At 49.7% G+C, this 20,482-nt stretch overlaps 1 protein-coding gene across 5 annotated transcripts in view; it reads left to right on the forward strand.

The window, feature by feature from the left end:
* The window catches only part of Znf710 (zinc finger protein 710), a 68,645-nt gene that overhangs the window by 23,519 nt on the left and 24,644 nt on the right, over positions 1-20,482 (forward strand). The gene's annotated exons all lie outside the window — the stretch shown is intronic.

A 20,482-nucleotide genomic window follows, 5' to 3' on the forward strand; every position in this document is an offset into this window, starting at 1 on the left:
GAGGTGGGCCTGGTGAACACTGATTGAGGCAACTGGTTACCCCTGCTCCCATCCTCTCAGTTACACCACTTGGCCTCCTCCCTACTTAACCCGCTAGGAAACAACTCAGGACAGAGAGGATGTAGGGTAGGGACAGGAGATAGGTCTCTGTGGGGGAAGGACTTCAGGAAATTGAAGTATGAGGAGGAGGGAGGCCAGGTAGGGGAACTGGAGAGCTGGTCACTTAATGTGACGTAATAGGTCTTCCAGGAACAGAAAGGATGGACTGCCTTTCTCCTCTGTAGTGCCTCCCACACACTTCCCCCCCTCTTTCTGGTGGACAGTGCTAGAGTTAGCTCTAGACCACCCAGGGGTTTTGGCTATTCCCTCTCCAGAGCTGCTGGCCTTAGAAAGAGCAGTGGAGAGCTAGTGGGCCACCAGGTTGAGCATCCATTCCCTTTTCCAGAGCCAGAGTGATGGTGGGTCCCTCACAGGCCACCATCCTCAGGTGTGTCCAAATACAGTTATTTTTGGTGGTGTCCTTAACTCTGGCTGTGGGGAGGAGGATGGTTGCTGAAACTGTTTTATCAGCCATGTTGTGTCTGTTACCAAATCTTAGGAGAAATGAAAGAAAATCATATTAGTCAGCTTTACGGTTCTGTAGGGATTTGAAAAACACATAAAAATGTTAACATTAAAAATTGCTCATAATCTCCTAAACTAAAAATTGTGAATACTGCATGGGCCTCACAGCCCGCCTATGTTTTCAGCCCATGCGCTGCCTTTGAACATGGTCACAAGCACATCAAACTCTGCCTCTTTCTCTTTTACTTTTGACATAACATTATGGCAAGCTAAAAGTTTTTCAAGCACTTGAGCATATGCTCGGCAGACACACTGTCAGCTCCCTTAACCAACTGCAACCAACCCAAAACAAAAACAGTGCCAGTCCAGTGGTTCTTTGATCACCGTGCAGAAAACCCAGCCAAAACACTGCAAGTTCAAACACATTACAGCCCAAATCCGGCCACTCAACAACATGGTAAAGCACGCTCCCGAAGTGTTACTGGATCAAGGAAGAAGTAGAGAGTATAGTGACGAATATTTAGAAAAGCATCCAAAACCAAAACACTACATAGCCAAACCGATGGGAGACAGCCGGCTCTATTCTCATACCATCAAATGCCTTTATTATGAGAGAAAGGGAGAAAAAGAGTAAACCAAGCATTCAGCCTGCGATCTTGGAGGGGTGGGTGCACCAAAACAGCCCCCAAGGAAAGCAAGAGGAAAACCCAGCAAATACAAAGGCAGAAATAAATGAATTAAAAAATAGAAACACTGCAATTAACAAACATGTCCAAGAGACAATTCTGTTTCTAAACAAAGTAGACTAACCTCTGGCAGATTTATTTGAGAATGAAAGGAATTTAAAAAAAAAAAAAAAGCCAATAATAGGAACAGGAAGAGGGGGTGCATTTCAATAGATCTAGAGAATTTTTTAAATGGAAAATTTATACACAGCAATAGGCTTAAATTTAAAAGTCTCAATTAAATGCTTGCTCCTCTGAAAATGTATATGTTGCTAATGGAGGGAAAAAAAAATCATGATCCTTATCAGAGCGCTGCCTCCGCTACCCAAAGATGCCGGTCCCCGGTGCTTTTTTGCTGGTTAATTTAAAATGTGATGGTGCTGATAGCATTACGCTATTCTGTGGCTTAGCAAAAGATAGAGAAGTCTCTAGTTCATTCTACAGAGCAAAAATAAGACTGATATTAAACGTGGCAAGGAGACCAGATTAAAGAATGAAAACTCTAGGTAGGAAATAGAATTCAATAACATATTAAGCAAGTCATCCACCACAACCCAATGGGGCAAGAAGGAGAAATAGTCAGTATTGGGAAAGCTTAATATAGTAACTATGGTATGCTAATGAGTTAAAGCAGCAAGACCATGTTAACTCCATATGTGCAGAGGGAGAATTGATTACATTTCTACCTAATCAATACACCAAAAGAGGAACGGAAGTGTGGGTACCTTCATAGTGTGATTCAAAGTACCAATTAAGTTACTAGCCCGTGTTGCACTCAACATTGGTATTGAAGTCAGCCAACAGCAGCCTAGGAGGCCCCTGTCACCATGACTGCCTAACACTGCTCTTGGATCCAGTCAGTTCCGTAATCCTGAAGCAAATAGCATAAAGGGAGAGGGAAGGTAACAGTAAACCCAGTCTAATTGGCATCACAGCTCAGGCGCGGGGTTGATTTCTAAAGTTCAAAACCAATAAATAGTAAAAGTCAAGAGCCTAGGGGTGTGGTTTAGTGGTAGAGCTCCTGCCTGTATGCAGAGTGGATGAGAGGCTGGTAGTCATGGAGGAAGATGTTTTATCATAAACAGTTTGATATTTCACATCTTGCAGAGAGCCTGTGTAGATCTGCTTTTGTGTTGTCCTTGATGTTGTTTTGGCATCATTGCTAGTTTTTTTGTTTTGTGTTTTGAGACCCGGGCAGCCAGGCCAGTCTGAAATCCTCTGTCTTGTCTCTACATTGGTGTCATTACCAAGCACAAGCGTGCCGCCACTCACATTTTAGATTTGTTTTGCTTTTTAAATCAAGGTTAGTCAGACTTGGTGGTCAAAGCCTACAACGCCAGCAACTCTGGGTATGTGTGTATGTGTTTGCACACATTCATGTTTGCGTGTATGTGACTGTACTGTGGGAGTCAGAGGACAACCATGGGTATTGGTTTTATTATGAGCATTTTTCAAATGTTATTCAAAGTTGAAAAGGAATACTTTTACTGTAAACATTTGCACACCGTGGTCTCATAGGCCAGAGGCTAGTATTTGTCATGTAGACTCCATCTGCCCATTTAGAGGAAGTCATGGAGCTCACTGCAGTCCTTTTTTTTTCTTTTTAAAGATTTATTTATTTATAACATATACAGTGTTCTGCCTACTTGTATGCCTGTACCATGGGCATGAGGTACACCTGTACATCATGGTGCCCATGAGAGGGTACTGGGTCTCATTATAGATGGTCGTGAGCCACCATGTTGTTGCTGGGAATTGAACTCAGGACCTCTAGAAGAGCAGACAGTGCTCTTAACCACTGAGCCATCTCTCTAACCCCTCACTGCAGTCTTCCTTGAGGCGTCTAGAATCCAGCCATGTATGAGGTTTCCACCTGGTATGCAAAGTCATTGCACCATGGCTAGAGGGCAGCCCCGCAGATCTTTCTAGTACCTGAGGAGGTATGTAGGAGTCAGTCATGACCTGATGCACAAGTGAAGAAAAGAAAGAGCTGGGGTTGTAGCTCAGTGGGTCCAGCACCTACCTAGTTCGCTGTCTGCCTTGTGTGGGTACTCAGCTTCAACCCCAAGTACCACAAGCAAAAACTACAAAGTGTAGGTGTGTGTTCCAGGCTCTGAGCGGAGAATGCTACGGGTTTCTGTCTAATCTGCGAAAGGGGCTGTCGTAGTCTCCTTTCTCATCAGTGAGATAAAATACCCTGACAAAAGCAAGGCGAGAGAGAAAGGGTCATTTTGCTCACAGCTCCAACTTACAGTTCATGTTAGGCGTGGGAGTGGGGAGTCAAGGTGACAGGAACTTCTTGGGAGTTTTGAGACAGGCTCACTATGTAGCCCTGGCTGGCCTGGAAAACTCACTATGTGGACCAGGCTAGCCTTGAACTCACAGAGATCTGCCCGCCTCTGCTGCTATGGAGTACTGGGAGCAGCACCATGACGGGCTTGGTGGTAGGAGCTTGAAGCAGCTAGTCATTATGTCCACAGCCCAAAGCAGAGAGCAAGGAGTCTATTAATGCGTGCGTGCTCGGCTTCTTGTCCCCCTCTCAGTCGGTCCAGGGCCGGCCCATCAAGTAGTGTCATCCATATTCAAGGTGGTCGTTCCACTTCAGTGAGCCCAGTTAATACAGTCCCTCACAGGCATGGCCACAGGCCAACCTAGTCTAGGCAACCAACCATTCGTGTAGACTCCCTTCCCAGCTGGTGCTCCATTGCGCCAAGTCACCGCCAGTTAAACCACCCAGCATCAGGACATTATGCCCACGCGGCAGAACGTGGGATTCAGAGAGGTTAAAATCACACTGTGTGGTTCCCTTTTTCAACCTGGGCCCCCGTCTGACCCCATCAAATCATATAACGTTTTCCTTTTCCTCTTCATTCTCCCTTTTCCTGAATTCATCAAAGTGGTCACTTGTGCGGCGGGACAAGCCGGACAAGCCGGAAGCTGCCTGAATGAGTGGGCCGGCACGTGGTGAATAGTCCACAGCTGCGAGCATGAAGGACTATGGACATGTAATGGGGGCTTCCACTTATGGAAAATTAACCAGGGCGATAGATTGTACAAATGTCCATCAGAGTTGTGTGTGGGGGAGGACGCACTCAGGAAGAGAACCCAGGTTATCTTGAGAAGGCCTGTGGATTGCTGTTCTTTCCAAACTCTTTGTACTGGGTAGTTTCATTAGTCCTTAAAGGAGAAGCTGCTTGTGCCCACTTTACAGTTCTGTGAGGTCACAGTGGGGAGGGTCTCCTCTATAAGTTTCTGTTGTTTTAGCTTCTAGGATCCAATCGCATGCGCCTGGCATATTGTGGATGTAATTAATGTGAGTGTTGGACAGATGCCCACTGGGAAACTTCTCAGAAGGTTTTGGCCCAAGAACATGTTTGCAGAGGGGGGCGGGGGAGAGAGACGGAGAGCCCTTCCTCAGCTATGCTCTCAGGGAGCAAGCGCATGCCTAGGATGTGTTACAGGGTCAGCTTTCCTAGCCCGACTGGAAGGGTCTAGCAAGGTGTGGGCACCCTTCTGGTTAAGTGTGAAGCTGCTGCCTGTGACTCAGGGGACGCTTGGATTGGATTGATCCTTAGTGCTGGAAGGGTAGCAGGGAGGGAGGGAGGGAGGAAGGAAGGGAGGGAGGGAGGGAAGGAGAGTGGGAGGGCACGCAGAAGGAAGGTTGATCCCTGCTCAGATGGGGGGTGTGGCAATTCGTACCTTTAATCTCAGCAGTCAGGAAGGAGAAACAGGAAGATCAAGCACTCAAGACCAGCTTCAGTTACATGAAACCCTGCCTCAAAGAAAAGCAGAAATTAAAAACAAACAGAAAAACATAAAAACTTGATAACAGTGATTCCATGAAGTCATTATTTATTGAGCGCTTACTAGAGGCCTGGCTACGGATCCTCATAGCCATTCTCTTCATTAATCTTTGCAGCTGTAAGGATTAGAACTGTTACCATCTGCAGTTTGATGATGAAATAAACAGGGCAGGAAGAGGTATTGGCTTAAGTCTTGGGTTTCCTAGGAATGTTCCACAGGCCACAGACCTTCTGTACCGCAGCTTCCTTGTCTGCACAGCAGCTGGCAATTAGTGGGGTGCTTAGAATATGCCTGGTTCCAGCTACGCACCGCACACGGCCTCCAAGCCTGTTGGCTAAGCACAGGGCAGGCCCAGTAGTGGGGAATGTGAGGCCTGCTTTCCAACAGGAAGGAAAGTCACACCACCCACAGGATAGGAGTGCATCCTTTCAGGTCTGTAAACACTGCTGAGTGGGGGAGGGAGAGCTGGCTCAGCAGTGGAGAGTCCTGGCTGCTCTTCCACATGACTCAGGTTCAGCCCCCAGCTCCACAAGGGGCTTCACAGTCACCTGTAACTCCAGTCCCAGGGGACCCAGGGCCCTCTTCTCTCTCTCTCTCTCTCTCTCTCTCTCTCTCTCTCTCTCTCTCTCTCTCTCTCTCTCTCACACACACACACACACACACCACACTTTTTTTTTAAATTGGTGCATGGCTACACACACCTTTAGTCTCAGGAGGCAGAGGTGGGCAGATCTCTGAGTTCAAGGCCAGCCTGGTCTACAGAGTGAGTTCCAGGACAGCCAGGGCTACACAGAGGAACCCTGTCTCAAAAAACAAAACAACAAAAATTGCTGAGTACACCAAACTATGGTGTCAAACACCTGTGACCTCAGCACTCTGGAGGCAGAGAAAGGCAGGTGGATCTCTGTGAGTGCTAAGTTAGCCCCAGTTACATAGGGAGTTTCTGTCTAAATAAATAAGAAAAAATAAAATAAAGTAGAGTTGCTGAATGGGTTGTTTTTGTAACGAATGGATACCAACAAAAAGCTACCATTGATTAGACTGATGGCTTGGATTTATCTCACGAGGTGTGGGCCTGACGGTTGGTGGTGATGATGACTTCGCTCATCCTTAGGATGACAGCCAGAATGCTTGGGGCACTGAGGGTACAGCATCACCTGGGAACCACCCCCCTTCCCAGAAGCTAATCCAGAGCCTGCATTAAATAATCCCTGAGTAAGTCTGTCAATATCTGAGAAACAATGTTTCTATCCAGACCAGATAGTTGAAGTGCCTTATATCTGGAGGCACCCAGAGAGTTTCCAAAAACAGCTCTGGCCGTTAGACACTGGGGTTTTAGTAGCACTTAGTCCAGTAGAATAAGCCCATTTGGTTTCGTGGAGTTTATTTTGCCTTGGGTCTGCAAAGCTCCTCCCTGTCCTGTCAGTCTTGGTTCTTAGGCCGTGGGGCATCTTCAGGTGAGAGGGGCAGTAGCAGTAAAAACACCATTGCCCAGGCCTAGCCTCAGATGCTGTGGATCCACGTGGAAGCACTCCAGTGAGTACCGCAGTTGCTGTGACCACCCACGAGCTGTTAGGGTGACCTTTTCTGCCTGGGTGGGACCTGCAGTTGTCTGGTTATCATCTGGAGAAGTCCAGTGGAACTGTGAACCAGTTAAGGACTACATGCTCTAACTGTGTGGAGCGTAGGCAAACTTTTCATTCTCATGGAGCCCAGCAGCCCACATAAAATTCATGGAATTTAAGAAAATTAAATATATTGGTTCTTTTGGCATTTTTGAGACAGGATCTGACTATATAGACTTGCCTGAATTTGATAGGTAAACCAGGCTGTCATTGAACTTAGAGATCTGCCTACCTATGCCTGTTTGCCTTCCCAAGTGGCTGAGATTGGGATTAAAGGCATTGGACCACCACACAGTAGCTATTATTTTCTTTATTTTTTCCTTTTATTTTTATTTTTATTATTTTGAAACAGGGTTTCTCTGTGTAGCCTTGGTTGTCCTGGACTCCCTTTGTAGACCGGGCTGGCCTCAAACTCACTGCAATCGCTGCCTCTGCCTCCCGAGTGCTGGGATTAAAGGTGTGTGCCACCACGGCCGGCCTTATTTTCTACTTTTAAAAGAAAGAAGAGACAAAAAGATGACTTTGGAAAATTAAATACCTCCCATCCAAGACTGATTAAATACACATCTGTTTGAAGGAGAGATGGCTCAGTGGTTAAGGACACTTGCTGCTCTCCCAGAGGTCCTGGGAGATTCCTAGCATCCATATGGTAGTTTACAGCTGTGACTTCAGTTCCAGGGGATCTGACGCCCACTTCTGGACTCTGCAGGCACCAGGCACACACATGGTGCACAGACACATCTACAAGCAAAACATTCATACACATAAAAGAAAAAGAAATGTTAAGAAAAGGAAAATACCTAGCCTCAGTTGGTAGATTGCTTGCCTAGCATGCTGGAAGCCTTGGGTTCCATCCTTAGCGCTTGTAATTTCACCATTGGGGGTGTGGAGGCAGGTCCGAGGGCTCATTCATGGTCATTCTCAGACAAATAAGGAGTTCAAGGCCCACCTAGGATATATGTGTTGGGGGATGGTCTGATGTATTTTGATGCTAATTAATAAGCCATCGCCACCTGGGCAGGGCAAAGGAGATAGAGGTGTGGCTAAGATTCCCTGGTTTAGGGGAGAGAGAGGAATTCTGGGAAGAAGAAGAGACCAGAGGAGAGGGTCCCCAGAGGAGAAAGAGAAAGACCCTGAGGAGAAGAGAACAAGAAGGTTGGGTTAGATGAAAGAGAGACACGTGGCCAGCGTGGATGGAGATTTGGCCCACGTGAAGAACATTAGCAAGTATTCGGGATTATGGATGGGAGGTAGCTTGATAGAAGTTATTAGAAGCAGATGGCATAGGATTGGGACAGGTATGGGATACCTGCCCCACTACGGGAAGTGGTTTAGAGGATTAATGTCTGCCCTGAACCAGGTTAACTAAGGCTATTTTAAAATATTGCCGGGCGGTGGCGGCGCACACCTTTAATCCCAGCACTTGGGAGGCAGAGGCAGGTGGATTGCTGTGAGTTCGAGGCCAGCCTGGTCTACATAAGCGAGTCCAGGACAGCCAAGACTACACAGAGAAACCCTGTCTCAAAAAACCAACCCGTGTATGTATGTATGTATACATATATATATATATCGTAACAAGTGTCAGTGTCTTAATTGATTGCTAGCCAGTAATACTAATAATATAATTAAAAACAACATATATGAGACCATGACTCAAAAAAAAAAAAAAAAATATATATATATATATAAAGGACGAACTCTAAAAGGAGTAGCTGGGAGAATACTTTATGTCTTGTGCCCAGACAAATCTGCATTTTAATTTTGTAAAATTTGTTAACTTCCCTTCTTTATTCTTAGGCCAATGTACACAGGAGCTAAATACAAGTACCGGAGTGGTGTTCAGAAGGGCTGGACTCCCATGGCAGAGTGCTTGCCTGGCCTGCTGCAGTCCCTAGTTCAGCTCTCAGCTCACAGGAGGGGCAGAGAGCAAGAATGGATATGAATATGATAATGAAAAAACTTAATTGGGCAGGACAACATCCAGTGGACAGTCGGTAGCACAGTGTGGACACCACTGACTTCATGTGACAGGCCCCAGGATGGAGGACTGCCTGTCTGTGTTAGGTCTGCAAAGAAAATGGCCCAAGCCCCGAGAAGCTGCCTTATGGGGTGGGTGGAGCAGTTGAAGAGCAGGCAGAAGCAGTGGCTTCTATTCTGGCATCTGTCCTCTAGGAGCCCTTCCCCCCTCAGGCCACTCTGTTGAGCTCTTCTGTCTTGTCCCATTGAGACTGGCTGTGAACTCTGGACGCCTACGTGCCCCATGGGTGGAACCAGAAAGCCTGAAATGGCCTTTATCCTCCTGCTGTGTGACCTCTGGTTTAGAATGAAAATGACTGTCACTCAAGGAGGGGCACTTGTGTGAATTGGGTTTGGGCTTCGTACCTGAAGTGGGTTTGGGCTTCAGCAGAGGGAGAATTCCTTGTGTTTATACTTTATTTGAAAACCGTGCATTGCAGGAAGTTGCCAGCACCTTCCTGCTTCCAAGTTCTTGTGTGTTGGAGGCAGCTGGGATTGTCAGGAAGCGGCTTACAGTTTCCTGCTGATTAACTCCGTCCCTGGAGGTGCCCTCCCTAACGCTAAGGGGAACAAGGCCACTAGGTCCTGCTTCCTCCCCAGCCTCTGCCTCATCAGAATGGGAGCTTACTCTCCTCACTCCTTCTAAGAGTCCTGTGTAGGCCCCTGCTGCCAGGGCTCCTCGGTGACACCGTGGCAGGCCTAGAAAGCCTGGCTTTGTTCCTCTCACCTGGGGTCCAGCTGCTCTAGGGTTTGCCTACTGGTGTTTCCTTTGCTCACCTGCCTGCCATGGCAGAATCTGCCAAATCATTCCCCTGGCTGGCCTAAGGGATTTGGGTGGTTTGAGGAGCAGCAAGCCCTTATAAATAGGTGCTGTAAGGGCGTCCTGCTGGCTCAGAACGTATGGCTCCAGGGATTTCAGGGAGCTGAGAGGGAGGTGGATCTGGAGAGCCTCTGGCTTTGGTCTCGGGAGGTTGGGACTGGACTGCACTTTGATGCTACAATAGAGGGCCAGACAGAGATGGGGCATTCTGAGACGGTGCCACGGCCCCGACTCCCGAAGGTGAGGGGGCTGACTGATGAGGTTGTGGTCCTATCCCCCAACAGAGTATTTGTGATTCTCTGTGGCTTTGTGCCACATTGCCACCCAGCAGAGAGGCCCCACTGGCTCAGGACGTGGATATGCTTGCCCAGTTGCTCCCACTGACTGCCGCGAGCTCACCCGGACATCATGGTGTTCCCTTAGTGGAATGCCTGTTTCCCCGAGCACAGGGACTGGTCAGGCCCACTTAGTGTGAATTGCCCAGTGGAGTCTAGCACCCGCAGCCGAACTAGCCCCAGACCCTCAGCTTGGGGGTGAAGCCCTGTGTTTCCTAACACCTGGCGGCTGCATCACCCACACAGGGACTAGTGTTTAGACAGCAAACAGCCTGGGCCCGCCCACAGCCGCAGTCCTCCTGCCCTGCTTGCAGAAATGTCCTCTGGAAAGGTCAGGACTGGCTACATAATTTTCAGGGCCAGGTGACAAATAAAAACATGGGCCCTATGTTTGAAAATGGTAAGACTTTCAGGACAGTCGTGCTGGGCATGAGACCAAGGGCAGAGAGAGTGTCTATACCACAGGCGGCGGGTGGTACAGCCCGCTAGACGCACAATGGCCTAGTCGAGCCTCTTTTTGGTAGAAGAGGAGTTTGGCTTCCCCACTCTGGACCCACCCGACCCTAGGCCATGGACAGCTTTGTTCTAGAGACTTATATTTCCAAGGGGGAAAGATCTTCAACTTCTCCTGTCCTCTCCTTGTCTCGTTCCCCTTTTCTCTGTAAACTCTTAGTTTGAGACTCCTCCCCCTCCTCCCCTCCCAGCTTCCTCTCTTGGCTTCTGCTTTTCTTCCCCTCTTCCCCTCCCCCTCCTCTGCCCTCCCTCCTCCTCCATTTCACTCTTCTCTTCAGTTGCTTTCTCTAAAGAGGAAAATCCTTGACCGGGTTGGTGTGCAACACTTCCCAGCCGTTCATCTGGCGCCATTCGATTTTAATGTTCTTTTCAGTGACACCGGGTTCCTTGGGTTTCTCTGAAGTGGCTGGAGTGAATGTGTCCCTCACCAAGGGGCATGCGTCCCTTCGGTGGCCTCTGGCTCTGTCCAGATGGTCTCTGCCCATTGGGAGCCTGGAATGAATTCTCATTGTTAGCACTCGCTCGCTCCCCTCATTCAGCTGTCAGCCCTACTGGCCACTGGAAAGAAAGCATTGGTGACACCCCGTGAGCCCTGGTGACAAAACAGACCTGGCCATCCTTCTCAGGAACAGTGGCTTCCATGACGGCTGTGAAGCTGGGGAGCTGCAGTAGGGCGTGTGAAAGGTTAAGTAGATAGCCGGAACACTTGTCACACATAGCAACCAGAAAGGTCTTCAGAAGATGCGTGGCACCAAGCAAGGTGGTGCAGACCTATAATACCAGTGCTTGGGAGGAGGACACAGGAGGACTACCACAATTCAGAAGTGAATCAGGGTTTATATGAGGCTCTCTCAAAAACAAAGCCCTCAAAAATAACAAGGCTGTGGATATAGCTCAGGGATAGAATGATTACCCCCAGCACCTCAAGGTTTAAGTGTGTGTGCGTGCGTGTGTTTGTGTGTGACAACACTCCATGACTTTCTTGCCTAAAACTCTCTCGTGAGGATGGTGTCCGGGCTCTCAGCATGACCTCCAAGGTGCTGCCTTCTTAGTGACCCTGTCTCCAGCTCTTGTCTCCAGTTCCACACACCAGGGAATGAACTCTATCTTCCCTCTTGGAAGAGTGACTTGTGTTCCTTGACACTTGAACCATGCTTTGAGGAATGCTGGCATCTGGGGTGTTGGAGACGGGGAGGCCACATCATGAGGAAAGGGCACTGGGTGGTGAGTCAGAAGCCTGGCCCCTTGGGGCAGGAAGTCAGGCTCTCAGCTCCCTCCCTCCCTCCCCCCAGTTATTTGATGGCCATTTCAAACTTCCTGGGGTCTGAGGTAGGCCCAGCCGAAGTGGTTGCATTTATTCTCTCAGGTTCACTGGAAATCCCCAACTGAGGCTTTGGGAAGGTGGCCCCAGTACACTGGGACAGGGCTGATGGGTAGACTGGGAGAGTTCTGGGCAGAGTCAGCTGGAAGGACCCTTGCTCTTAGAGTGCCCTGTACCCAACAGAGCAACGGGTCCAAAACAGTATGGGAATAGGGACACTGTCCATGCTGTGAGAATTGGGCCATGGGATACCAGGTGCTGCCCCTCAGGAAGGAAGCGGCTAACGGCTTGGGGTCACCCCGGCAAGCCTAGGTGACCCGTCCACATGCTAAGCTGAGCACCAGAGCCTACCAAGCTGTGCCCACATTGTGTGTGTGTGCAGCAGCTGGGCTGGGCGGGCCCTGGACAGCTGGCACCCTGGCAGGTCTGAGCACTCTCGCCCGTTCACCCCACTGTTCAGTCCATGTAGCATTTTTGATATCTGCCGTGCAGACTGGGAGCACTGCGGTCTGCTTAACACAACATTGCTTGGCAGGCTGGAGAAGAAACCAAAGCCAGGCCCTGTAGACACAAGGGACAAGTCACAGCCTGCCCACCAGGTCCGGTTACTCACAAGGTTTTATTTTGAAATTTCCAAACCTGACTGACAAGTGAAATACCTTCATGGGGATTCACCCGACATATTGCTGTCCCCCAGAGCCAGGGCTTCCCACTTGGTACCGTGATCACACCAACAGCTCATTATTACCCAGTGATGCCGTCCATTATATCATTCTATGTGAACTGACCCAGTTGTCCTCCAAAAATGTCTTCTGTTCCTCTTTCCTACCCTTGTATTAGGTTTGGTTTTGTTTCTCTAGCCTTTGATTCAGAACAGTGCCCCGATCTGTGTGTGGGGTGTGTACGGGTGGCATGGACTTTGAGGAGTCTATGCAAGGCAGCTGTGTTGTAGGATGGAGTTTTGATTCGTCAGACTGAATGCTCAAGTTGTTTATGGTTCCAAAACTCTGCTGAATATCCCTTCTTTGGATTCAGGAAAACCAAGGGGAAGGGGATCTACAGATGGAGATGCCACCTTTGTTCTTATCTCCTATGGGATGCTCCCTCCTGCATCTTATTTATAGCTGGACCCAGATGACAGGAAAGGTTATCTTGATGGGTCCACAGCAAACCTGGATGTCTGGGCATGTGCTGTCTACATTTCTTTCTTTCTTTCTTTTATTAATTTTTGTTTGTTTTGATTTGCTTTTCAAGACTGGGTTTCCCTGTGTAGCCTTGGCTGTCCTGGACTCAATTTGTAGACCAGGCTGGCCTTGAACTCACAGCAGTCCACCTGCCTTCCGAGTGCTGGGATTAAAGGTGTGAGCCACCACCGGCCTACATTTCATGGATAGGATTCTAAGAGGTTGAAGCTGGGCCCACATGCAGCCTACAAGGCCGAAGTGGACCAGGGCCCAGTGATTTGACACAGGTGGGGTCCCCTACAGGGACAGCTGGGAACTGGGAACATCACTCCAGCACAGCCCTGAGCCTGAGAGTATTGAATGTAATCTAATGCAAATTAGCCATGGTTTCAATCTTTAGTGACTGAAACCAGGTACTGGGGGGGGGGGTACCCACCTTGATATGCCTCCTCAGGCCATTTTGTAATTTATAACCCTGTGCCTTGGCCATCAGCTGCCATACCCCTTCCATGCACCTGCTCTTCCGACTTGCACCTTGCACAGTCTGAGATCCAGGAAGCTAAGAGGGCCACACCTGTTAGAGCTGGGTCTACAGACTCCCAGCCAGGCCTGTGTCCCTCAGAGGACCCAGAGGTACAGCCCAACAGCTCTATGCTCCCCGAGCTTTTTGGTGCACTCTGCTCCTTTGGCGGAACTTGGGGTTGTGGGCAAAGAGATATGACCCAAGTGGAAAACTAAGTACGTTTCAGACTTAAAATGGGAACAGCCTCAGCCCTAGCATAGTGGCTGGCAAGGAAGAAGGTCCCTGTGAGAGGTGAGACCCAGAGAGCCAGAGCCTCTTGCGCACAGTGGCCATGATGCCAACCAAACAGGCAAACTCCCCTGGGGCTTGTGAGGAACCCCAGACCTTGGGCATAGCTGTTGCCTAACCTGCAGCTGTCATGGGGAGGTCCTCAGTGTCGCTAGCACTTCCAGCACTGCTGAGGATCTGGTTCCAGTGTGAACTGAGGTCTCTAGCCATGGGTCTTCCTTCGAGGGTGACACCCCTGGGCTTCAGTCTCTTTGAGAACACATGCCCACACTTAGGCTTTCCCGGACTGCTTCCTCTGGGCGTATTCCACTGTGCTGCCTTGGGCAGGAGCCTCTGAGATCCAGCCTCTCCCGCAGGCACGAGCAGCCCCCTTTTTGCTTCTCTGGAGAGCCCAAGGAGTTAGGTGTAATCTTGGTTTGATTCAAGAGCAGCTCCTTTACAAGGCTTTCCCCTGCTCTTTTTTTTTTTTTTTTTTTTTTTCCCCTTTTCTTTTCCTGTCCTTTTCCTTTTTTCCTTTCCTAGACAAGGTTTTCTGTAGCTCAGGCTGCTTCCACCTGCCCCACTTTGCAAGTGCTGAGATTACCGCTGTACACCACCAATCCCAGGGCTTTTCTGTTCGTTTGGCTGGTTATGTTTTGTTTCAAAACAGGGTCTTCAAGTGGCACTGGCTGTCCTGGAACTCACTATGCAGCCCAGGGTAGACTCAAACTCAGAGATCTTCCTGCTTCTGCGTCCTGAGTGCTGGGATTAAAGGGGCGTGCCACTATACCCCGGTCCAGGTTTGTTTTAATCAAAGCTCTGCACATGTACCTCTGTTTACATCAGACCCTGCTGATGAGCTTGAGAACCAAGCCGTGTCAGGTGCTAAAGGATCTAAAGATGGGCCGGGCATGGTGGTACACACTTTTAATCCAAGCACTTGGGAGGCAGAGGCCAGAGGCAGGTGGATCACTGTGAGTTTGAGGCCAGCCTGGTCTACAAAGTGAGTCCAGGCTACACAGAGAAGCCCTGTCTGCAAAAACAAAAACAAACACAGATCAAAAGATGCTAAAGGGTGTCCCCAACCCCAGCTCTTCTTGACTCTCAATTCACCTCCATGTTTTGAAAGAAAATCTCTTACTGTTCGTTCACCAACTTTGGACATTATCTGAACACTCTTCCCCCACATCATGTAGCTGAGGACTCTCCGTGGCATCCTGTCCATCACTTCTTCCTAAAGCCACCCTTGCTTTATACTGCTCACTGCTGAACTGAGTACCAAGCTGTAACTACTTTATTACTCCTTTCAAAAAGGGACTAAAGGGCTGCTCAGAGGTTAAAAGGACTGGCTGCTTTTTCAGAGGACCCTGGTTCAGTTCCCAGCACTCACATGGCAGCCAGTTCCAGGGTATCTGACACCCCTCTCTGTCCAGGCACACATGTGGTGCACAGATATGCATGCAGGCAAAACAGCCGTACACAAAATATAATAAAAATAATTTTTCAAAGTGTTGATTACAGATGGTCTCTGCTGGTCTCACCAAATGACGATTTTTCTGTCCCTGTCTCAAATTCCTTGCACACCATGAGGTCAGGACCCATCCCTGGGATGTTTTCTCTGTCACCTCAGCAGTAGTTATGTTTTTCTAAACACTGGTGCCAGTGTATATAGCCTGTCAGCAGATTTCCTTAAAGGCTTTTCAAAACAAAGAGGAACTTTGTTATTGTTTAATTATTTATTTATTATGTGTATGCATGCCTCTGTGTGTGTGTGCATGCATGCGTGCATGTGTGCGTGCGTGCGTGCGTGTGTGTGTGTGTGTGTGTGTGTGTGTGTGTGTGTGTGTGTGTGTACACGTATACAGGGCAGAAGAACATCAGGAGCTGTGTTCCTCTCCACCTTATTTCCTTGCTAGGATCTCTCACTGACTGAGTCTGGCAAGCAGCAGGCCCCAGGTAGCCTCGTATCTCCCCATCCCCTCACCCCTGCTGCTTCTTACGAAGGTTCTGGGTTTGTTTGTTGTAAAGATTTACTTATTTTATGTATATGAGTGCTCTACTTGCATGTACTCCTTCATGCCAGAAGAGAGGGCATCAGATTTCATTATAGATGGTTGTGAGCTACCATGTGGTTGTGGGGAATTGAACTCAGGACCTCCAGAAAAAGCAGACAGTGCTCTTAACCTCTGAGCCATCCCTCCAGCCCGGTTCTGGGTTTTTAAATTCAGGCCCTCATGCTTGCACAGTAGGTACTCTTACACTGAACCATCTCCCAGCCCTACTTTCGCCCCCCCCCCCCCAAGACAGGGTTTCTCTGTATAGCCCTGGCTGTTCTGGACTCACTTTGTAGACCAAGCTGGCCTCGAACTCACAGCAATCTGCCTGCCTCTGCCTCTGGAGTGCTGGAATTAAAGGAATGTGCCACCCACCACCGCCCAGCTCCCAGCCCTGTTTTATTTTGTTTGTTTTTGAGACAGGGCCTCACTAGTAGTCTAGGCTAGCCTAAACTCACTATGTAGCCAAGGATGACCTTGATACCCCATCTTCCTGTCTTTATCTCCCACATGCTGGGATCACATTCATCCTACAAATAAAAGTTTACCTTGCTTTGTTGTTTAACATATAGTATTTAATATTTAATAAAATGATTCCATGCAGCCCCTCCCCTTGTTCGCATTCCTGCACGTCCTCACCACAGCATAACTGGCAGTTTTCTCCCTTGTTGCTTCCGCTGAGCCACACAGATCTTGCTTACTATCACCCTAACAGTGTATGAGAGCTGGCTAGCACACAGTAGGTGCCCATCAAATATATGCCAGATTTGCATATCACATCAAAGTGCAAGAGTGGCTGCAGACTGTGGGCCCATCACGTTTCTGCTTTGCCCCACGCCCCTTCCTTCTATAGCTTCCTTGTTGGGTTTGAGGTTTGGAGCCCTCCTGGGCCTATCCCCGCTAGCCTTTCCAGGTGAAGATGGTAAAGAAAGGGTTTCTTTCTCTGGTCTATTTTCATCTCATCTGCATCCCTCCTGGCCTCTAGCATCACCAGGCCCCATTGGTCCACATCATTTTCTAATTCCAGGCCTACAGCACTGAGCTCCGCATGCTCAATAGAGAGGAAGGGGGAGACTTGCTCGGTCAGTCAGTCAGTCAATCAATCAATAAGCCAGTCAGTCTTTTCCTGATGCCTCTCCGCTCCCAGTGCTTCTCAATATTCAGCATTAGGATGATCAGAAGGAAAAACAGCCGTTGCGCAAAGGTGACCCTGTCCTGGGTCCTGGAAGCTAAGAGGAGGGAGAGAAGAAAAAGAAGGAAAGGGAGCCAGGGACATTGACCTGCTGTCTCTGAAGACAGTTGGGAGCCATTTGGATACCGGTGTGTGAGCATTGTCTCGGCTTGGAGCTGGACACCAGCCAGGCACTGCCCAGTGCATAAGTGTGACCTGGGGCTCGGAAGAGAGAGGCTCCAATCCAAGCCCAGGGCAGGCATGCTTTCTTCTCTCTCTTCTTCCCTCCTTTCTACCAAGATTGGGTTGTGGCTGTGTTGCCCAGACTGGCCTCCAACTCCTGTGCTCAAGTGAAACTTCTGCCTCTGCCTCCCAAGTAGCTAGCACCGTGCACTGTATACCCCATACCCAATGCGAAGTGGCAAGTCTGTTCTTTCTGGTTTTGGGTCTTGGATGACTGGGAAAGTGCAGGTTTCCAGTACATGAAGGGCAAGCCTCGACCCACAGGGCCTTTCCATCCTGCGAGACACCAACAGTTAGGTTGGTGTCCAATGCAAACAGCCAACCTACCTTAGCCTGCTGGACTGAGGTCCAGTCCAATCACCTGGGGTCTCAGGGCTGTTTCTCAGTCATTGCACACAGTTACCCCTGACAGGGCGTCACCTCTCCGTGTGCTACCCTGTAGTTGGAGTAGGCAGACAGGAACTGGAGAAGCAAATGCCCTCAGGCCCTTCTCCTGTGTGTCCTGTATCCTGGGACAGGGGACAGTGTTCACAGATACCAGGCCACTCACTGGCAGGACTGCCCAGGAGGGAGGCCCATCTCACCCTTGAGGTCCCACTCACCCAGGACTCCATAAGGGGTGACCACAGCCAAGGTCCAGGCTTAAGGGCAGGGCCAGCCAACCCTTCATTAGAATTGATGGCTGCTCGGCCACCAAGTGTGAGGGGGTACTTGGGGGGGGCGCTATGAGTTCAAGGGAGCCTTTGCAATGCTCTTCTTTCCTCAGTGGGGCAGAATGTGTTCACACACTTTCAGAAAATTAACTTGCAGCTCTCAGACTTTCCGCCCCCGGGAAGGAGGGAAGGAGAAAAGGAGAAAGGGTGTGCATTGTCCCCGTGATTGGCACCTTCAGTGAATAAGGGGTCACCGCTTTGGGCTGCTCTTTTTTTCAAGCGCTCCTCTCTCCCCTGCAAGCTGTATTCACGCTGGAACGTTTCCTCTTTAAAGCTCTGTCTCTCTCTCCCAGGATGCTTTGTCTCTGCTCTCCTTTCCTTCGCTCTCGCCTTTTATTCTGGGCACTCCCCGCCTCCCTGGGGATCGCTCTCGTCTCTTCTCAACCTTTTTTTCCTCCCTTTTCTTCTATTCAGTCCCTTACTTCTTTTCTTTTGCCTCTCCTCTTTTTTTTTTTTTAATTCTTCTTTTCTCTTTTGAATAGCGCCTCTGTTATCAAGGGATGGGAGAAGTGAGAGGAGTAGGTTTGTGAGGCTTTCCCCCCTCTCACTTCCACTGTGCTGTGTGCACAGACCTCCCTCTGCAGACACTGGTGTGTGCTAGCCCCCTCTCAGAGAAGGGAGGGAGTTTGGAAAGGTCCTGCATCGGACAAGACATACCTGGGTACCTGTTGTCACAGATAAGGAACCCCAAATCCTTCATGTTGGAGAAGTCTAGCATGGTATTGAGACTTCCTTTCCTGCCTTGCCTGAGTTGAGTTGATACTGAGGCAGAGGTCAGAGGGAAAGGCAGATTCCCCCCCCCCCCCAAACCTCTCTCTTCAGTGGGAGCCTGCTGTCAGCTGTCTTGGCCCAGAGTGGGCCTTGGTGGAGCCACAGGACCCTCACTTGGACTGGGCTCAAGCAAGAAGGCCAAGTCACATGTGCACAACAATGTTGAGTTCCATACTACATCAGCACTCTGTAGAAGCAGTTGGACCCATATTGGCTATGGCTTGGGATGGTAGAGAAGATCACGTGGATAAGTGGCTCCGTAAAGATGTGTCACGTGGGAGCTAGTGGGTGAGCATTATGGTTAGGTTCCCACAAGGTTCTCTCTGCAGATTTCCGTTTCCCTAAGATGAAGATGGGCCCCCTCCTGAAAGCTATGTGTGAGTAGGTTGCAGTTCCCTGTCTCTGGCCTATTGCAAATCTAGGTTCTTGGTTTTGTTTGTTTGTTTGTTTGTTTTGGTTTTTCGAGTCAGGGTCTCTCTGTGGAGCCTTGGCTGTCCTGGACTCACTTTGTACATCAGGCTGACCTTGATCTTCCTGTCTCTGCCTCCCAAGTGCTGGGATTACAGGTGTGCGCCACCGCACCAAGGCTGTGGTAGTGATGCTTCTACTGTGGCTCCTTGAGGGAGGGTGGGGCTGCCATCTTGGCCTTTCTGAACTCAACAGAAAAAAGAACGTTGTGTCATCCATGTTTGGCCAATCTCAGTCAAAAGTGACTTTTTAAAAAGTTTTTGAGCTGAAAGTGATGCGTGGCTTCAGGGACAGGCGGCAAGTTGGAGTTTAGACAGCCGGTGATGGTTGACGGATAGTTGACATTTAGATCAATGGAGGGCCCCTGAGGTGACCTCAGCAGAGAGGTGAGTGTGGAAGCTGCTGAGGTAGCTTCCCTGAGGGAACCCAGCAGGACAGAGGAAAGGCCTGAAGCTGGGACCCTAGGGATGCCGGAGGCGGCGAAGGGCCAAGGGAGAGGGCACAGGAGCCAGCAAAGCCTGCTTGGCTAACAATAGTGGCCTTCCAGAAGGACAGAGGTGACAGAGCCCAGTGCAGGAGGCAGTGGTCAGCCCCTGGTCATGCGTTAGAAGGGAAGTTGGGCATTGCCTGGCTGTAATGTGGTACTAAAGAGAACCTGGGTATGGGGTAGGGGTGGGCGTGGGGGCTAGGGCTGAGGGATGGGTGTGAGTTAAACAGGCTGGCTGAGGCAGGGGAGAGCAGCTGGCAGAGAATGCCTCTGTCAGCCCCCCCCCCCCAAGGTGCTACCTCTTCTGGATCCTGTGGCCTGGGGCGTGTGGGTTGGGGGGGGGGGTACTCAGTCTGTCCAGTTTGCCAGAAAGAGGAGCTGTTTGGAGGACAGAAGCTTGGGCTGCTATAGCCAAGGTGACATGAGGGAAGGGGTTGGCCAGGATGTCACCTACCTACTGCCCAGCCTGTGGGTCTTTCTTTTCCTCCCAGCCATGGTTTGCTGAAGTGTGAATTGAATTCATCATGGGCAGAGTAGACACAGGATACTGGGTACTGACCATGACCAGTTTGTGTGAGTGACAGTGCCTCATGAGGTAGGGCCCATCCTTATCCTCAGGCCTTGAGTCGCCATGGAGTAGGCCCCACTGAAGAGCAGAGCAGAGCTGAGGAAGAGGGGTAGCAGAAGCAAGAAGGCACAGGCAGATGTCACTCAGGTGCTGTAATGCAGAGAGTGGCACCTTGAGGACTGCTGAGTCCCTACTGTGTGCAGGTTCTGAGCCTATTCCCAGGACAAAGCAGGCTATGTCCCCACCAAGTCTGAGCTGGTTGCTCACTGTGGGGACAGGTGTGTGTTTCCCTAGGGATACTCAGGGTTTG

This window comes from Acomys russatus, chromosome 7, assembly GCF_903995435.1.
Source record: "Acomys russatus chromosome 7, mAcoRus1.1, whole genome shotgun sequence".
Taxonomy (NCBI): domain Eukaryota; kingdom Metazoa; phylum Chordata; class Mammalia; order Rodentia; family Muridae; genus Acomys; species Acomys russatus.